The sequence below is a fragment of the Phodopus roborovskii genome, unplaced genomic scaffold (assembly GCF_943737965.1).
Source record: "Phodopus roborovskii unplaced genomic scaffold, PHOROB, whole genome shotgun sequence".
NCBI classification, from domain to species: domain Eukaryota; kingdom Metazoa; phylum Chordata; class Mammalia; order Rodentia; family Cricetidae; genus Phodopus; species Phodopus roborovskii.
In genome coordinates, this window is record NW_026125928.1 from 38,676 (window position 1) to 54,179 (window position 15,504).

Consider the following 15,504-nt stretch of genomic DNA (forward strand, 5'->3'; position numbering starts at 1 on the left):
TCCTGACCTGATATTCAAGTTTTTCAATGGAGGGCAAGAGGTGTGCATAACTAAGCAATACTGGGCAAGGATGTGGTCACCAACCCCATGACAAACCAGACACCATGGCCTGGACTCCAGGCCGTTCTGCAAGGTTATCTAGTAAGTTGTCAGAGTGGTGTGCCTCCTTCATGAGAGGCATGCTTCTCCTTTGACTGACAATAAGCTTCAGCTTTTTCCTCCTAGAATGAGAGTCCTTGGAAATTTCAATTCCCTACATACCATTGTTTTAGTAGTTTCTTAGCCAAAGGAAGAGCACAAGTGTCTCTTTAAAACATCTTCACTCCTATTAGGACGGATACAAACCTATGTAACATAACAGGTTGAAGTATTCTATTTCAGCATGTTACTATTCATGGTCTTCTTTAGCATCCCTCTATTATTCCAGAAAACTTCTGTGTAGAAACATGAAAGTACAAATAGACCCTTTTGTTCATTCCAGGAATTTAAAGAATCAACAAACACCATTATGCAACAAGTTATACTCAAAACTTTGTTTGAAATCCTCCCAGAACTGATCCTCCAATCTTAAATCTTGACAGCAGATGTAATCAAGCATTCTTTACATTGTAAGGCATGACATAAAGTACACTTCAAAATTACAAGAATAGTACCAACTAAGCCTTACTGGTTTAGAAATACTACTAAGTCTTTGCTGACTCAGAAAGACAAGTATCACATGTTTTCTCTGATATGTGAAATCTAAAAATGAAGAAAAAATAAGACATGAGAAGAAGCCTGATTGGGTAATTAATAGGAAGAAGGCATTGCTTTCATGTTTGGCAGAATAACAATTTTCATCTATCTATCTATCTATCTCTATCATATATGTATTTCAGATAGGTTTTTGTATCCATGGCCTCAAACTCACGAACCTTCTGCCTCTGTGACTGGTATCTGGGATTACAGGTATTTGCTAACAGCCTGACGCTTATTTCTCTCCAATGAGCTTTGACTTCCTTGAGAATATACCTTCTAAATTTGGTCTCTACCATGCTACCTGAAATATTGTAAGGATTTATGAAGTGTATTTTTATTTATGTGTATGAATTACACAATACAGTGTGCTTCATTATAATATTTTCATACACATGTCTAAAATCTTTGCTAGTAATATACCTCCCCCATTACCCACACTTATGTTCTTCCAAAGGAGAAGGCTATCTCTTCCCTTCATATTAACTAAACATCCCTCTTTTGCTTTTATGGTTTTCTCTTTAGGTTCCACATTTTAAGGAAAGCAAGTAATACTATACTTGTTTTGATTAACATGGTGAAGATTTTTAACTGGGAACTTATTGATCAAATGAAGATGATTGAATGACCCCTGCAGATGCTGAAACATTTAGAAAACTCTTTCCAATAGGAAATGGGTGAAATGCTTACAAGATGGTTTTGATTTTGAACCCAGACGGCAAAATATATTTATAGAGAAAGTAAGAACCAAAAAAAAAATGACTTTGGATTTCTTTGCTGGCTGACTGCATAGATTGTTTAGTGGAGAGAACAAGTGTTAGTCAAGATAATCAAGTCTATTGAGACTCTTAAACCGAACTCCATGAGACCGTCTTCATTATATAAACAAGGATAGCCTGAAATTTGCTAAACACTGCTCAAGAATTCACAACTGTCCCAAGTGCAGGAAAGAGAGGCATGCACCACCTCAAATATATTTTCCTACTGTGCTGGTGCTCTGGCTAAAGAAGACTGATCATGTATTCAAGAAGTCTTGGATCTGCCTGTGGAGTGACTGATTTTAGGTACTTCTTTACTATGCACATACTTTTCTGATTCCCCTTTAAAATGAGAGTAGATGATCTCCAAGTGTCACTTGAACAGAAGAATAGTGACACAGACAGACCTAGTGCTGTTTGTTCTGAAGTAGATTATACCAGAGAACAGCAGAGGGCGTCATTATATAAAAGGTAGACTCAGAATTTAAAAAGAGCACTTGGAAGGAATGCCATTTCCAGACTATAATGTGCCTTTAAAGTCATTCTTTTTAGTCTATACTATTTTTAAAAATTAACAAAATTAATTTATATGTGAGTATTTTGAGACATTATTTGTCCTTATAATTGTTTGATATGAAACAGAGCTAGATCATGATACTTTGTGATTGAAAAAGCAAGTTAGGGGAAGCTAGTTATAACTCTAGGTCCACAAAGCCAGTTAAAAGCAGGTCATCTCATGAACTCTAGAAAAGTAAGAGCAACTATGGGAACCAGTTGGGATAGTGGAAAGACCTATCCGAGTAGTTGGAATAGAGGCTCACATTCCTAAGATTTCATATCACACTATGACCCATGTCCCTTGAACTACATGGTTTATGTACAGAAATCTGGAAACTTACCAAAAAACTGTGGGCTATGAAGTGTTTAGGCTGTTAGAAACTATGCTGGATTTGTTGTTAATCCCTGGGTGCAGCTGATGCTAAGAGTTAAATGGAATTACCCTATGTAATTGCTATGTACGAGTTGAACTATCAAACAGTGAAAAGATATTGTGACCCACCTGCCTCTTGGGGCATTGCCCTGGAGATAATTAGTGTAGAAAGAGTGTTTCTGTCTCTTGAAGTTCTCCCAGAAAGAGGTCTTATCTCAGCTGGAATGGGCCTTTTTTATAGAGATGGGAAGGGAGAGTTTGCTTGGGGAAGGCAAACCACAAGCCATTTTAATCTTTCTCTGGCCTTAACAAAAAAGAAAATAAATAGGAAACTACTTTCCAAGGGAAATAATATACAAGAAATAATATTCTACAGGAATAAGTGCAGAAAATGCAAGTTTCGTTTGAGACCTTACAGGTTTAGTCCATTTCTGAGATGTTTTACCATATCAAAGTTGTTTGTCTCTTTTAATAGTGACAGAGAAATGTCATTTTCTGTAGAATAATGAGTCATCATATAAGACTAATACTACTAAGAACTGCTACTTAAGAATGGCCCTCAAGACAAACTGAATTTTCTTTGAAAGCTAGTCTTGAACAAACTGAAAATCAACTTCTGAATCCTGCCCAGGAAAAAAAAAAGGAAAAAGAAGAGCATGATGTTCTCATGATATAGGAACAAAACTGGCACAAATGGCATAAACTAAGGTGTACTTTTTTTATAGGTGGGATAAACTTGGCATCTATAGTTGAAGAAATAGTTTCTAAAGGCATCTATGAACATGGTATGGAGGATTAATTTTTAATTCTGTGTGTAAGTATGTGTGCAGTGCTCAGTGAGACCAGAAGATAGCATTGGATCCTGGGAGCTGTAGTCACAGGTGGTTGTGAACTGACAGGTGGGAGCTGGGTACTAAACTTAGATCCTGTGCAAGAGCAGCAAGACCTCTTGACCACCAAACAATATCTCTAGGGCAGAGAATTTCATATCTTAAGTTACTTATATGATTGTTACATAACAATGGAAAGCTGTAACTTTGTTTGGGAATTAGAGTCTTCAAGATATCATCATCATCCTTCCACCTTAAAAACATATTGTAGAACTGAATTTCATTCTTTGGATTTAATTCCTGGAGTTATAGGAGGTTGTAAGTCTGGCTTGGGTACTGGGAACAGAACTCTAGAAGAACAGCAAGCATCCTTAACTGCTGAGCCACCTTTCCATTTCATAACTATGAGATATTTTTAAACAATAGTAGATATTGTAGATATTTGTTTTAGTTAGGATTTCTATTGCTGTGAAGAGACACCATGACCACGGCAACTCTTATGAATTAAAATATTTAATTGAGGTGGTGGCTTACAGTTTCAGAGGTTCAGTCCATTGCTATCCTGTTGGGGAGCATGGCAGCATGCAGTGCTGGAGAAGTAGCTGAGAGTCCCACATTTTGCATGCAACAGGAAGTCAATTTTGGCACTGGAAGTAACTTGAGCATAGGCAAACTCAAAGCCCACTCCCACAATGGCATTTCCTCCAACAAAGCCACAACTACTCTAAAAAGCCACACCTCCTAATAGTGCCACTCCCTATGAGTTTATGGGGGGCCAATTACATTCAAAGTATCATAATATTTGAATCTGTAAAATCCTAGTGAGAGAAAGCTAACTAAAATAACCAAATAATGAAAGAATAGGGAATGGAATAGGGCTTTCAGAGTAGAAAAAGGATTGGATTCATTCACACAGGAGTTGGAGGATTAAGTTGAGGCAGATGATAGAATGTCCCCCATTATCAAATCAGGATGCAGAGGCAAAGGAGAAGTGCGGATACAGCTACACTTCTATATGGGGTTTTCTTAGCAATTCTGTTGTGAGCTAGTCTGTGATGGAAAGAAGATGACACTTAGGCAGAGAGTAACAAACACTGCAAGTGTGTAGAGGATGAGAGAAACTGTTATGAAGATGGAATGCATCAAAAGGTGCCTTCTGTTTCGGGGTTCAGTTGAAACTTTATATTTTATGCTCATATGAGACTGCTAATATGGCGATGGCCAACAGATTTGAGAGTCCTGGGGCAGGAGCAGAGGTAACAGGTAAAGTGGAAACATCTGAAATTCTGTGAGAAATTAGATACATGATCTATGGTATGATTTAATTATTTTTATTTATTCACTTGTTTATTTTGAGACAGGGTCTTGTTATGTAGCTCAGGATGGTTTGGATATATTATGTATTCTCAAACTCAAGATAGTCCTGCCTCAACCTCCTGAATGTTAGGAATACAGGTGTAAAATAACAAACCTGACCTGTAAATTACTATTGGCACTAAATAGTGACCTAGAAATTTCAGCAAACTGACAAAGAAGGAACTGAAAAATTCCAAACACCTATTTCCCAGACCTGCAAGATATGATGTGCATTTTCTCCTTTTAAATCTCACAACCATCTTGGAAGGCAGATAGAATCACCTTGTCTTGGCTGTCATCAAGGCTCAGAGAGCTTAAGACCCTTTCCTAAACTGGGTTTTCTTCACCTACTTCCTTATGCATGCAATAGGAGATGGAATATTGATGGGGGAAAAGTGCACGCTGGAGCATGATCAGCTGTATGCCATTATTCTGAGTCTCCACACGTACTACCTATTTGTTGTTCCTCTGGGAAATAACAGTGAGGAAGCCAATCAGCAGGCCTCTTCCTTCCAGGATAAGGGGAATGCATTCATTTATAATTCCCTCTTTTAAGATGCTAATATTGCTGCTTAGAGACTCCGCCTAGATTTGCCCTTGTTTTCTGGTAGAACACCGCCTCCTCTTTCTGCCAGACCTTGTCATTTAAAGCCTCAGTTAATGGCTTCTCATGTCTTCTTTAGGGAGTGATCTCTTTAAAATTTCTCTTTGACTAAATTGGGATAAAATTCCTTTCTTACAAGAGGAATTTTGAATTCTTGTGATGCAGAAATCATAATACAATGTCTCCCATGATCAACAGCATAGACTGCTTACTAATACCAGACATCAGGTATTTGTACTCAGACAATGGGAAGTCCTCAGTTACCTCCTAACTAGGGCATCTCCAGCATGGAGGTGATGGCCAAAATAGGTTTCCATCTATCTTGACTGGTTGGAAATAATTAGAATTGGCAATGTCTTAGCTGACCCCGACCTCAACTTTTCAGTTGCTGAATCATAGGAAGTACAGATCATAGTGGAGGTGGTCAGCCGAAGAAGTAAGTGTGAATTTTTGATGCAATAGCTGTTTACCAGTCAATATGAAAGGCCATCAGTAATTAAACACCGGGACAACCAAAGTAGGACAGATCAACTGTGTGTCAGCCCTGTCAGAAATGCATCTCAAGGGTGTTTATAGTCACAATACAATTAGTTTGATGCATGTTTATAGTCACAATACAATTAGTTTGATGCTTTTCTTCTAAAACTTCAGACACAAAAATCTTGTAAGATGTTATTTTTATTGTAATGTCCATTATCAGTTTTTTTATGCCCATTATTGCCGTTTTACAAAATAAAATGATCATTAGCTGGGCGTATGACCATATGGGTAAAGAGTACATTCCTCTGCTTCCTTGCAGCTCCTTGGAGCCATGGGATAAAGACCAGTGAGATGCAAAAGGAAGAGACCAAAAGAAGTCTTTGGTTAAAGCTTCATGAATATTTAAAAAAAAAAGAAGTCTTTGGTCAAAAAAGACTCAAAAAAGAAGATGGTACCTCATTCTATTTCCTTCATGTTGTTTGATTCTTCAGCATTGCAGAAAGCCTTTTGATCTACATGGACAGAACTATTCAAAAGGTAGTTTAGTGTGAGAAGTGTAAGTTCCTGTAACTACCTACCTCAAGACATTTTTTTAAGGTCTTGTCAATTAGCTTCTGTTATGAACAACCAAAAATTAGATCCAAGAATAGAATGTCTGGGCTTATCTCATATTTTTGCTACTCTTCTGATTCATTAGATTCACAATTGTATGCATTTAGTCCCATTTCTAATTACCAAGTTTGGAAGAAATGATTCCAGAAAGTTACTGGGGTCTTATATTGATGTAAGACATTCCACTTAGTGATAAGGAGACAAATTCTCTTTGCATTCCATGTAATAATTCTCATGGGGGACATAAGGCAATCTTAGAAGTTATACTGATCTCTTAATGACCCTATGTACCACTTTTGGAACAGCAAAGTGATTAATGTATTCCTCTAGAAGTGAATGAAATAGACTCTAACAATACTTTCTGTGGTCAGTAGTTCAAGCAGGGACAGATTCATATTCCCCTTGAATCTTAATGTTCCCATAAAAAGTAAGTGACCTGACAAACACAGCAGAGAAAGAGAAAAGGACAACCTGTTCATCATCACTGGAGGGTTGGGAGTCAATGAAGTAAAAGAACATGATTGGAATGGAATATCTGGTTGTCCAATTGGGCACTAAGATCTGTGATTCGGTATATTAAGTAATGTTCTGAAACCTGTCAGGCTAAGTGCATCATTGTTGTGGAGCAAAGCTGCTCACTCCTTACGGTGTGCCATTAATAAGCCATATATGGCAGAACTAAGGGATATGGGACTACTAAATGCCATATAAGACCTGTACTCTTTTCTTGTAGGACTGAAGCTGTGGCTCTGGAGTTGCGTATCAAGAGCTAATTTTAAGGGTCCTGAAGGAAGCATGGTTTTATTAATATCGACCAAGTCTAGGGAAAAAAAACTTGACCTCCAAAAGGCCACTGCAAACATTTCCAATTCTTCTTGTCATTTACTAAGCATTTGTGTGCAATTATTTCTTTTAATGCTTTCACCAGCACTGTGTGGTAGTGGTTGTCTTTATTTTGCAGAGGACAGAATTTAGACTTGAACTCTCTAAATGACCTCAAAATTACCTTCAAGTAGAAATGTGAGAGAACAAAGATTTGAAGCCAGGCATGTTTTCCTCCCAAGTAAAAGTACCATATTGGATGTGAATTTGCGAGAGACATAAAACAAGACAAATCTATCTGGACAGGCTGGGTCACCTCTCAAGCCCTGAAGCTCAAGTGTTACGTTGTTAGCTGGAGACCTATTTTCACAGAAACAGTTTCTCAGGATTCTTGAGACCTATGTAGCAGTCGTCTGGGACAGTCCACAAGCTTGAATTTGGCCACTGACCTACTGTGAGAAGTCCAAAACTCAAGCAGCTTGGGGAGATTTAGAGAAGTTAAATTTCTAAATAATCCTCATGTGAGATGATCAACTAGCCTAGACAGAAAGATAATTACATCTCCAGTTGTTTGGATCTCTTCCTTGGAAAACAGATGCCGGATAAAATGGAAAGCTTTATCCTGGGAAACAGCTTTATGTCTTGCTTACATGTTTTCCACGAAGCATTTCTTCCCTTTAAAGTGATCTACAGGGTATTTTGCTATCTTTTCAGTGCTGTTCTGTTAGGTGCACACACTCTCATCAGAGAAGAGGGGGAAGCCACTTTCAGTCTCCAACACAAACATCAGGAAAGGCAGGGAAATAAGTCAGTGGTGGTGGTGAGGTTTTATTGTTTGTTTGTTGTCTGTTTCAAGGCAACAATGTCTGACTACCTAATGTGGAATCAGGATGTGAGTATTGAGGGGCTGAGGCATTTCAGGCTTCCTTGGTGATTTGGGCACTTTTAGGCTAGGTCTCTGTCCTCAGGGACCTAATGAAAAGATCTGTTGTTTGGGTGCTAGCTCAGCCTAGTGATGGAACAACAAATAACAGAGAAGGAAAAGATCCCCATGGGCTTTGCACAAGAGCCTGAGTGTACAAGATGAGCCTCAGGGGCAACAATCAACTATGCATAGTATACCTTTAAATGCACATGCCAGGCCAGAGCCTTGTGAGGAATCCACAGCCTCTCCTGCTAAGTTCCATAGATTTATTCAGCCTCGCTCTAGGGAGAGATTGTGAGCACCAATAATCAAATTGGCCAACGAAGTCATTCATGTATTAATCAGGTAAACATTTACGGAGTGCATTCTGGCTGTTCTTTAACTGGAACATCATCACATATCTTATTATGGAGCCAGACCCTTGCCATATGCTGAGTGCCTAGCATCTACACCTTACATGTGATCAGTTACTATGTAATCAGAGTTCACTGCAAACATGTAATTAGCTATTGTTTTGTTATTGGCTTATTTGATCTGTCAGTTAAGATACACTTGGCTGTAAATAACACAAAACTCAGCTCCAAGTAAGTTGAACAATAAGGTAGGCCATTTGTTTCCTATTGCCATTATTATGTATTGCTATAAACAAATACTTATTTTTTTAAAAAATAATTATTTTAAAAAATCTTAACACGTATAGGCTGGAAATCTTAAATAGATCTTTTAGGACTATAGTCAATGTATTGGCAGTCTTTATTTTTTATTTCAACTAAGGAAGATGAAAGTTCTGGAAATTGATGGTAGTAATGACTGTACAGCAGTGTTATTTTAAATGGTTAAGATGGTAAATTGTATATTATGTATATTTTACCACAATAAAAATAACTTGTGGACTCAGTTCCCTTCTTCTGTTACTGAAAGCATCAGCTACCATCTAAGGCTAGATTCTCCTTCTGGTAATGAAGACTTATCAATCACATCAAGAAGACATGTTTACTTTCTCACACAGAAAATCAAAACGCAAGGAAAATTCCTCAGTAGCTTCCAATATTTTTGAGGTTTCCTGGCTTCATTTTGCTAAGAACTGACTAAGGTGCTATGGGGTGTAAGGCATAATGAAAATGGTATGAATCATACTGTGGACAACTTCCCAGGTTATTTGAGAAAATGGATATTTCAATAATTATGGCAAAGCCCAATAGCTCCTATAGTAGAGCTCTGAACAGACTCCTAAGAAGATGATTCTGCATGACAGAGGGGGGAAATTTTTGTTTTGTTTTGCTTTGTTTTTTTGTGGGGATATTTTTCCCTTTAATTGAAAATTGATTTTTTTTCTCATATAATATATCCTTCCCTCTATTCCTCCCAGTTCCTCCCCACCTCACCTCCCATCTGGAATCAACTCACCCCTTACTGTCTTTCATTTAAAAACAAACAGGCTCCTAAAAGATAATAATAAAATAAAATAAGACAAAACACACACACACACACCTAAATAGGACAAAACACAATGAAAAGAGCCAAGTAAAAGCACAAAAAACAGACATAGTCACAGAGACCCATTTGTTCACACACAAAACTGGAGTCAGGACCTGTATGTAGGGTGTAGGGCCCTAGGCAGCTTGGCTACACAGCTGCCATGCTAGGCTAAATAGATACCAGCCTGAAAGTAGGCCTGAGTTTCAGTTTACCCAAAGGCAACAACTGACTCCAAGAAAGACCACAAACTGAGGCCGCCCAGGCACCACCCAGGAATGGATCAATCAGCATCCAAGGGGAAAATACCTAACGTTCCAACCATTGTAATAGAATCACCAGATTATCCTTGGCCCTAAACATACCCATCTCCTTTCACCAAGACACCCCTAGACAAATGTCATCCAATCAGAGATCCTGAACCTTAGAAATCCCTCACCCCAAAGTCTGCTATGATAAAACACCCACCCCAACTGAGATCAAAAGCCCTCTAAACTTGTTGTGTGGGACACACAGGGGGTTCCAAGCTCAAGTTTGAATAAACCCTCTTTATTTTTGCATTACAATGAGATTCGTTATTGGTCTTTGGGGGACTCTGTGATCTGGGCATAACATAGAGTAAGAGAAAGATAATAAATAAATAACATATATTAAGTAAAAATAAGTTTAAAAAAAGGATAAAATTTTTAAAAAGCCCAGATACTACATTATGAGGCAAGGAACCTCCAAAGACGCCATTGAGTTCATTTCTACTGCGTTTTACTGCTGGGCAGGTGGCTGATCCTTAAGAATAGTTCATTTTGAGGAGAAAGTTATATAGAAATGTTGGCTAAGGGATCACATCTTCACTGAAGAGAAACAAATACATAATTTTAATAATTCAGGCTACCGAAAAGTCTCAGCAAGTCCCAGAATTCCATGAGCATGAGAAGGCAGACTGGCATTTTTGATGCCCACATGAGATTTCAGTCCTCACTTTCACAGTTTTGGTGTCTCACTACATTTATTCTGAAAGAAATTTTACAGTTTAATGATGCATGTATTTCACATTCATATTAACCTACAAGGTTGTGCAAATAATCATGCATCTTGGAATGACATGGAGGTGTCTGAATACATTTTAAGGGTAGTTTTGAACATTTGTATCTAAACTTTATATTATTAGCTTTAAACTAAATCCCATACCCTCACCTTACCCTGGGGAATGCCCATACTAAGGAATATGTGTATATGGATTCTCTCTGGAGCTGAGTTGAGGAGGATAGGTTCACATGACATCTTATTGTCTCTCTGATTCCATATTGAACTCCCCTCCCTGAAGAGATGGCGTGCTCTCTAGTTGAAGTAGAACTGTCTGCTTGGCACCTTCAGCAATTATTCTAGTATTATTCTAGTGAAGAGTGGCAGTGACCCAGGTAGAAAAGCAGGACAAGATATTCTAGAAAGAGATACTAAGATTCTTGGATAATGAAGTTATGGACTGAACATGACTCATTTGGAGAAAAGACAGTTAAAAGTTCAATAAAGTTCTGAGAGGATATGTGATGTGAGGTCACAAAAGATGGCTCTCAGGAAAGTCATATTAGTAAAGACAAAGCTGAGAAAACTGGCCTTGAAATGGATAAAATAGCACCCTTTGAAAGAGGGGTTAAGTACCATGTTTTCTACTGACCAGTTAATGGTTACTCAGAGCTTCACGAAGGTCCAGCCTTGTTGCAAATACTAAAGCCCTTGGTGTGTGTGTGTGTGTGTGTGTGTCTGTGTGTGTGTGTGTGTGTGTGTGTGTGTCTCACTTAAAGATGGTTAAATCTAAATAAAAATTCAAGACTAGCCTCCCATTCCTGTATCAGTTTTGTTTCTAGACTCAGTCTTGCCCTAAAATCTTGAGCAAGCATTACATTAAGTCTTAGCCTCACTCTGATGACAGAAGAGGAACAATTCCCTTGTAAGGATAGAATAAGGTAATGAGTGCATAATGTCTGGCATCCATTGGTATCCAACAAATTTGAATATTTCTTCACAATATTTAGACATAATGAGCCTGTACCCATGTGCTCTCATAAAGAAACACCCATGCACCTCAACATATATGCTTGGAGTTTAGTAATGCTATTCTGGGGACGAGGTTGGAAAAGAGACAAATCCATCTTGCCATCTCATTTTCTCTCCTTGATTCTGTGTTGAATGTCTGCTTTGAAGAAAGACTGTACATTCTACTTCAGTTATCCACCCAGGAGAAATTTCTGTCTACACCTTCATTTCAGTATGGATGAATTATGCTATCATCCTTTTATCTCTCACCAAAAAAATAAAAATGATGCATAGCAAGTTTTAGTTTCTATTACAGAAATAAAGTGTGTCCTTTTCCCCACCAAAGGCACACATTCGTTTCAACTAGCCATCTTTCAGAAGTAAGGGGGACTTTCTCATTGCCTCTCATGTTGCCCCTAGGAGAAAATTACCATCAAATTCTTTTGAGGTCCCAGACCTTTTCCACTACTCAAAGATCAGCAGCACTCCCTTTGGGCTCAGTGTTTTTGTCTAGGCACAGGGATCTGTAACTCACAGTAACAATTCCCTAGCTGAGCAACAGCAACAACTCACACTGCTGCAATGGGCTTCCTGGGTCCTGTTAAGTTTGCAGAGTCAAGTCATTGAGTTAACTTGAGATTTGGCACTTAGAAGCACTGCAGGGTGATTTCAAAACATAGCATCAGCTAAATGGGTCCCTGAGCCTGAGCCAATCTCCCAAAGCTCCAATTCCAAGACTCTCCATTTACAGGATCCTGACACATAGAATTCTTTGGAGCTGTTATATATTAAGAGTTACTAAAGACAACAGCTGGAAAAAATTCTTTGATATTTATTCATTGCATTATGCTGAAAAATAAACAAAAAAACTCTGTCGTTGTGTACTGGCAATAGGTAATATTTGACTGTGTTCTAAAAATATGGAAATCCCTTACCAATGGGCATGACAGAAAGATGAAAATGCAATACATTATCAGTTCTCATTTTCTTCTCCTTGCTTCTCCTCCCTTTAAAAATTTGTCATCGTCAGTCTTTTTTCCTACTAAAACATGAAACCATAGGCGTCTGTGGCTGATAAATATTACATGAAGTCATTTATCCTCCGTGCCCACCTGTAAATAAATCTAGAGTTGAAATCATCTTGCATCAGTGAGCAATAATTTCCATGTGAACAACTGCTGGATTTAACAGTCTCTACTATCAATAGTATTGCAATAGCTTTGCTCTAATTCTCTCCAGCTGCAATTTAATCCTCTGTTCTTCAGTCTTTGGTGAAAGACACGTCTTCCCATTGGATATTTTCCACCTGGTAACTGGTCATATTTCATCCCTTTTAGTATGCTTTCCACAGTTCTCATCCTTCAAATATCCCAGTCAATCTTATGCCCTTGCCCTTTAATTGACCCACTTAATTGCAAAACCTGCACATCATCGTGTCTCTGAAGGATTGATTGAACAGGACAAGCAACCAAAAAGCAAGACAATTCAGAAAAGCACAGGGAAATTGTAACTTCTTTCAAGTTTATTATTCTTACTGTTGATATTTCAAATATTTTTTGTGCACATACATGTAGGACTTGTCCACAGAGGAAATCCTCAAAAACATATGGGAGTGTATGGAAGCAAAATAGAAATCTTTTGTAATCTGCCCACCTAGATCCAAGAGTTGGGATTTCAGTGTTGGGGGCGTCCTCAAATTGGAATTATATTCTTTGGGGGGGGTAGTTTGGGTTTTTTTATTTTTTTTTTTTTGATACAGGGTTTCATTGTGTATCTCTGGCTGACTGGTAATTCATTTTGCAGACAAGGCTGGCCCAGAACTCACAGAGATCTGACTGCCTTTATCTCCCAAGTGCTGGGATTAAAAGCTTGTGCCACCACCAACCAGCTTTTTACTTTTTTCTTTCCTAATTTGATTTTTGTTTCACATGAATTTTCTACATCATTATCCACTATTCCATCATGCCTTTGTAATGACAGTACAATTTTCTACCTTAGAGATGCACCATAGCTCTTGCCCATCACTCCTCCTCCCTCAGAGAGCATTTGAATGGTTTCGATTTATCATCATTTACAATAGATGTGGTATGAATGTTCTTAGATATAGAACTTTGCCCACATTGCTGCTCTTTCAAATGTAGCTCTATGTATACCAGATTCATAAAAATTATTGCCCAATGTCACAAAGCTAATGTATAGCAAGCTGGAGTTCCTTTAAATGGGCATGAATTGCTCCACAACCCAATTTACCACAAACAACAAGCCCCAGATCTAGAAAGGTGATTCCATCTGCCTGAGCCTCGACTGATTTTCAGATGCATGGTACTGCTCCAGCACTGGAAATTCTCCTGAAGTCTTCTCTCTTGGGGATACCACCTCCTCATGAACACTGCCCTCTCTGCCTCCACAAAGGCACACACTGTAGTTTGCAGAGACACTGTACCTATATCCACGTGTTCCCCACGCTCAGAACAGCTTAATAAAATCCACAAGAAAGTTATTGAGCTAAAGGATTGCTCCCCCAAGAAAAACTCAAACGGGCTGCCTTAAGAGTGATCCTTGGTTAGAAATGCACAATGATTTTCTGCACAAGCCAGTAGATCCATTAAGTTACAATTAAGCACACCCATCTCTGGCCATGAGACGTTCACTTTCTTCCATAAATAATTTTCTCTCTGTGTCTCTCTGTGTATGTGCATTTTTCTGTCTCTGGAGTTCACTATGTAGTCCTGACCTTGAACTTGTGGCAGCCCTCATGGCCCTGTATGAGTTCTGGAATTAAAGGCATGTGCCAACATGTGTCTCTAAAGTCTCTGTTTCTTGTGAAGAAGTACCCCTATGTCATCATGTCCTGATGAGATCTATGTTGTTATTTTCTTTTTTCTCCCTCCTTTCTCCGTTTCCACCTTTCTTCTTTCCTTCCCTCCTCCCTTCATCCCTTCTCTCCCTCTCTTCCTTCCTTCCTTCCTTCATTCTTTCCTTCCTTCCTTCCTTGCTTGCCTGCCTGCATGCCTGCTTGCTTGCTTTTGTGAAAAACAGTTAAAAATGATCTTGGCTGTGCACTTTAGTTCTCTATAGCAAAGTTGCCAAGAAGGATGCATTTTGTTAATGAAATGCAACAAGAGAAGACAAATAACAATAAGTTTCTGTGTGTCACTCTGGATGTTTTAGAACTCTCTCTTTAGACCAAGCTGGCCTTGAACACATAGAGATCTACCTGCCTCTGCCTCCAGAGTGCTGGAATTAAAGGTGTGTGCCATCACCATCTGGCCTAAGACAAACACTTATCAAATGCAATTTATGTGTCAAGTATTGTCCTGTATATGACTTGTTTAAATGAGGTAGGTTTATAAATATGTCTGAAAGTGCTGAGGGAAGTATGTAATACCTGAACTCATGAAGCTGAGGCAGAAGGATAAGGGGTTTGAGACCATGATTGGTTATAGTAGGACACCCTGTCTCAAGAAAATAATAAAAAAGAAACTTATGTTCTAAGAGAAGTAATAATAATCTTGGCCACGAAGAAAGATGAAAAGATCTCACTTTCTTGAGTACAAATATGTGTGCTTGTATCATATACATTTATAAATAAATGTATTAAAATATTCTGAGTCAGCCCACTCCCCATGGAGGGTTACTCTCTCAGCTCAGACACACGGAGGATGGCTTAAGCCCTTCTCCAAATGATGTGTCAGACTTTGATGATCCACCCTAGAAGGCCTCACCCTCCCTAGGGAGTGGATGGGGGTAGGATGGGGGATTGGTGGGGGGCATAGGAGGATGGGAGGAAGAGGGAACTGGTACTGATATGTAAAATAAGATTGTTTCTAAATTAAATAAATTAAAACAGAAAAATAAATAAAATGTTCTGAGTCATGTAATAAAAGGTGGAAAAAATAATTTAGGGTAAAAGTAAACAACCTACCTATTACCTGTTTTGTGAA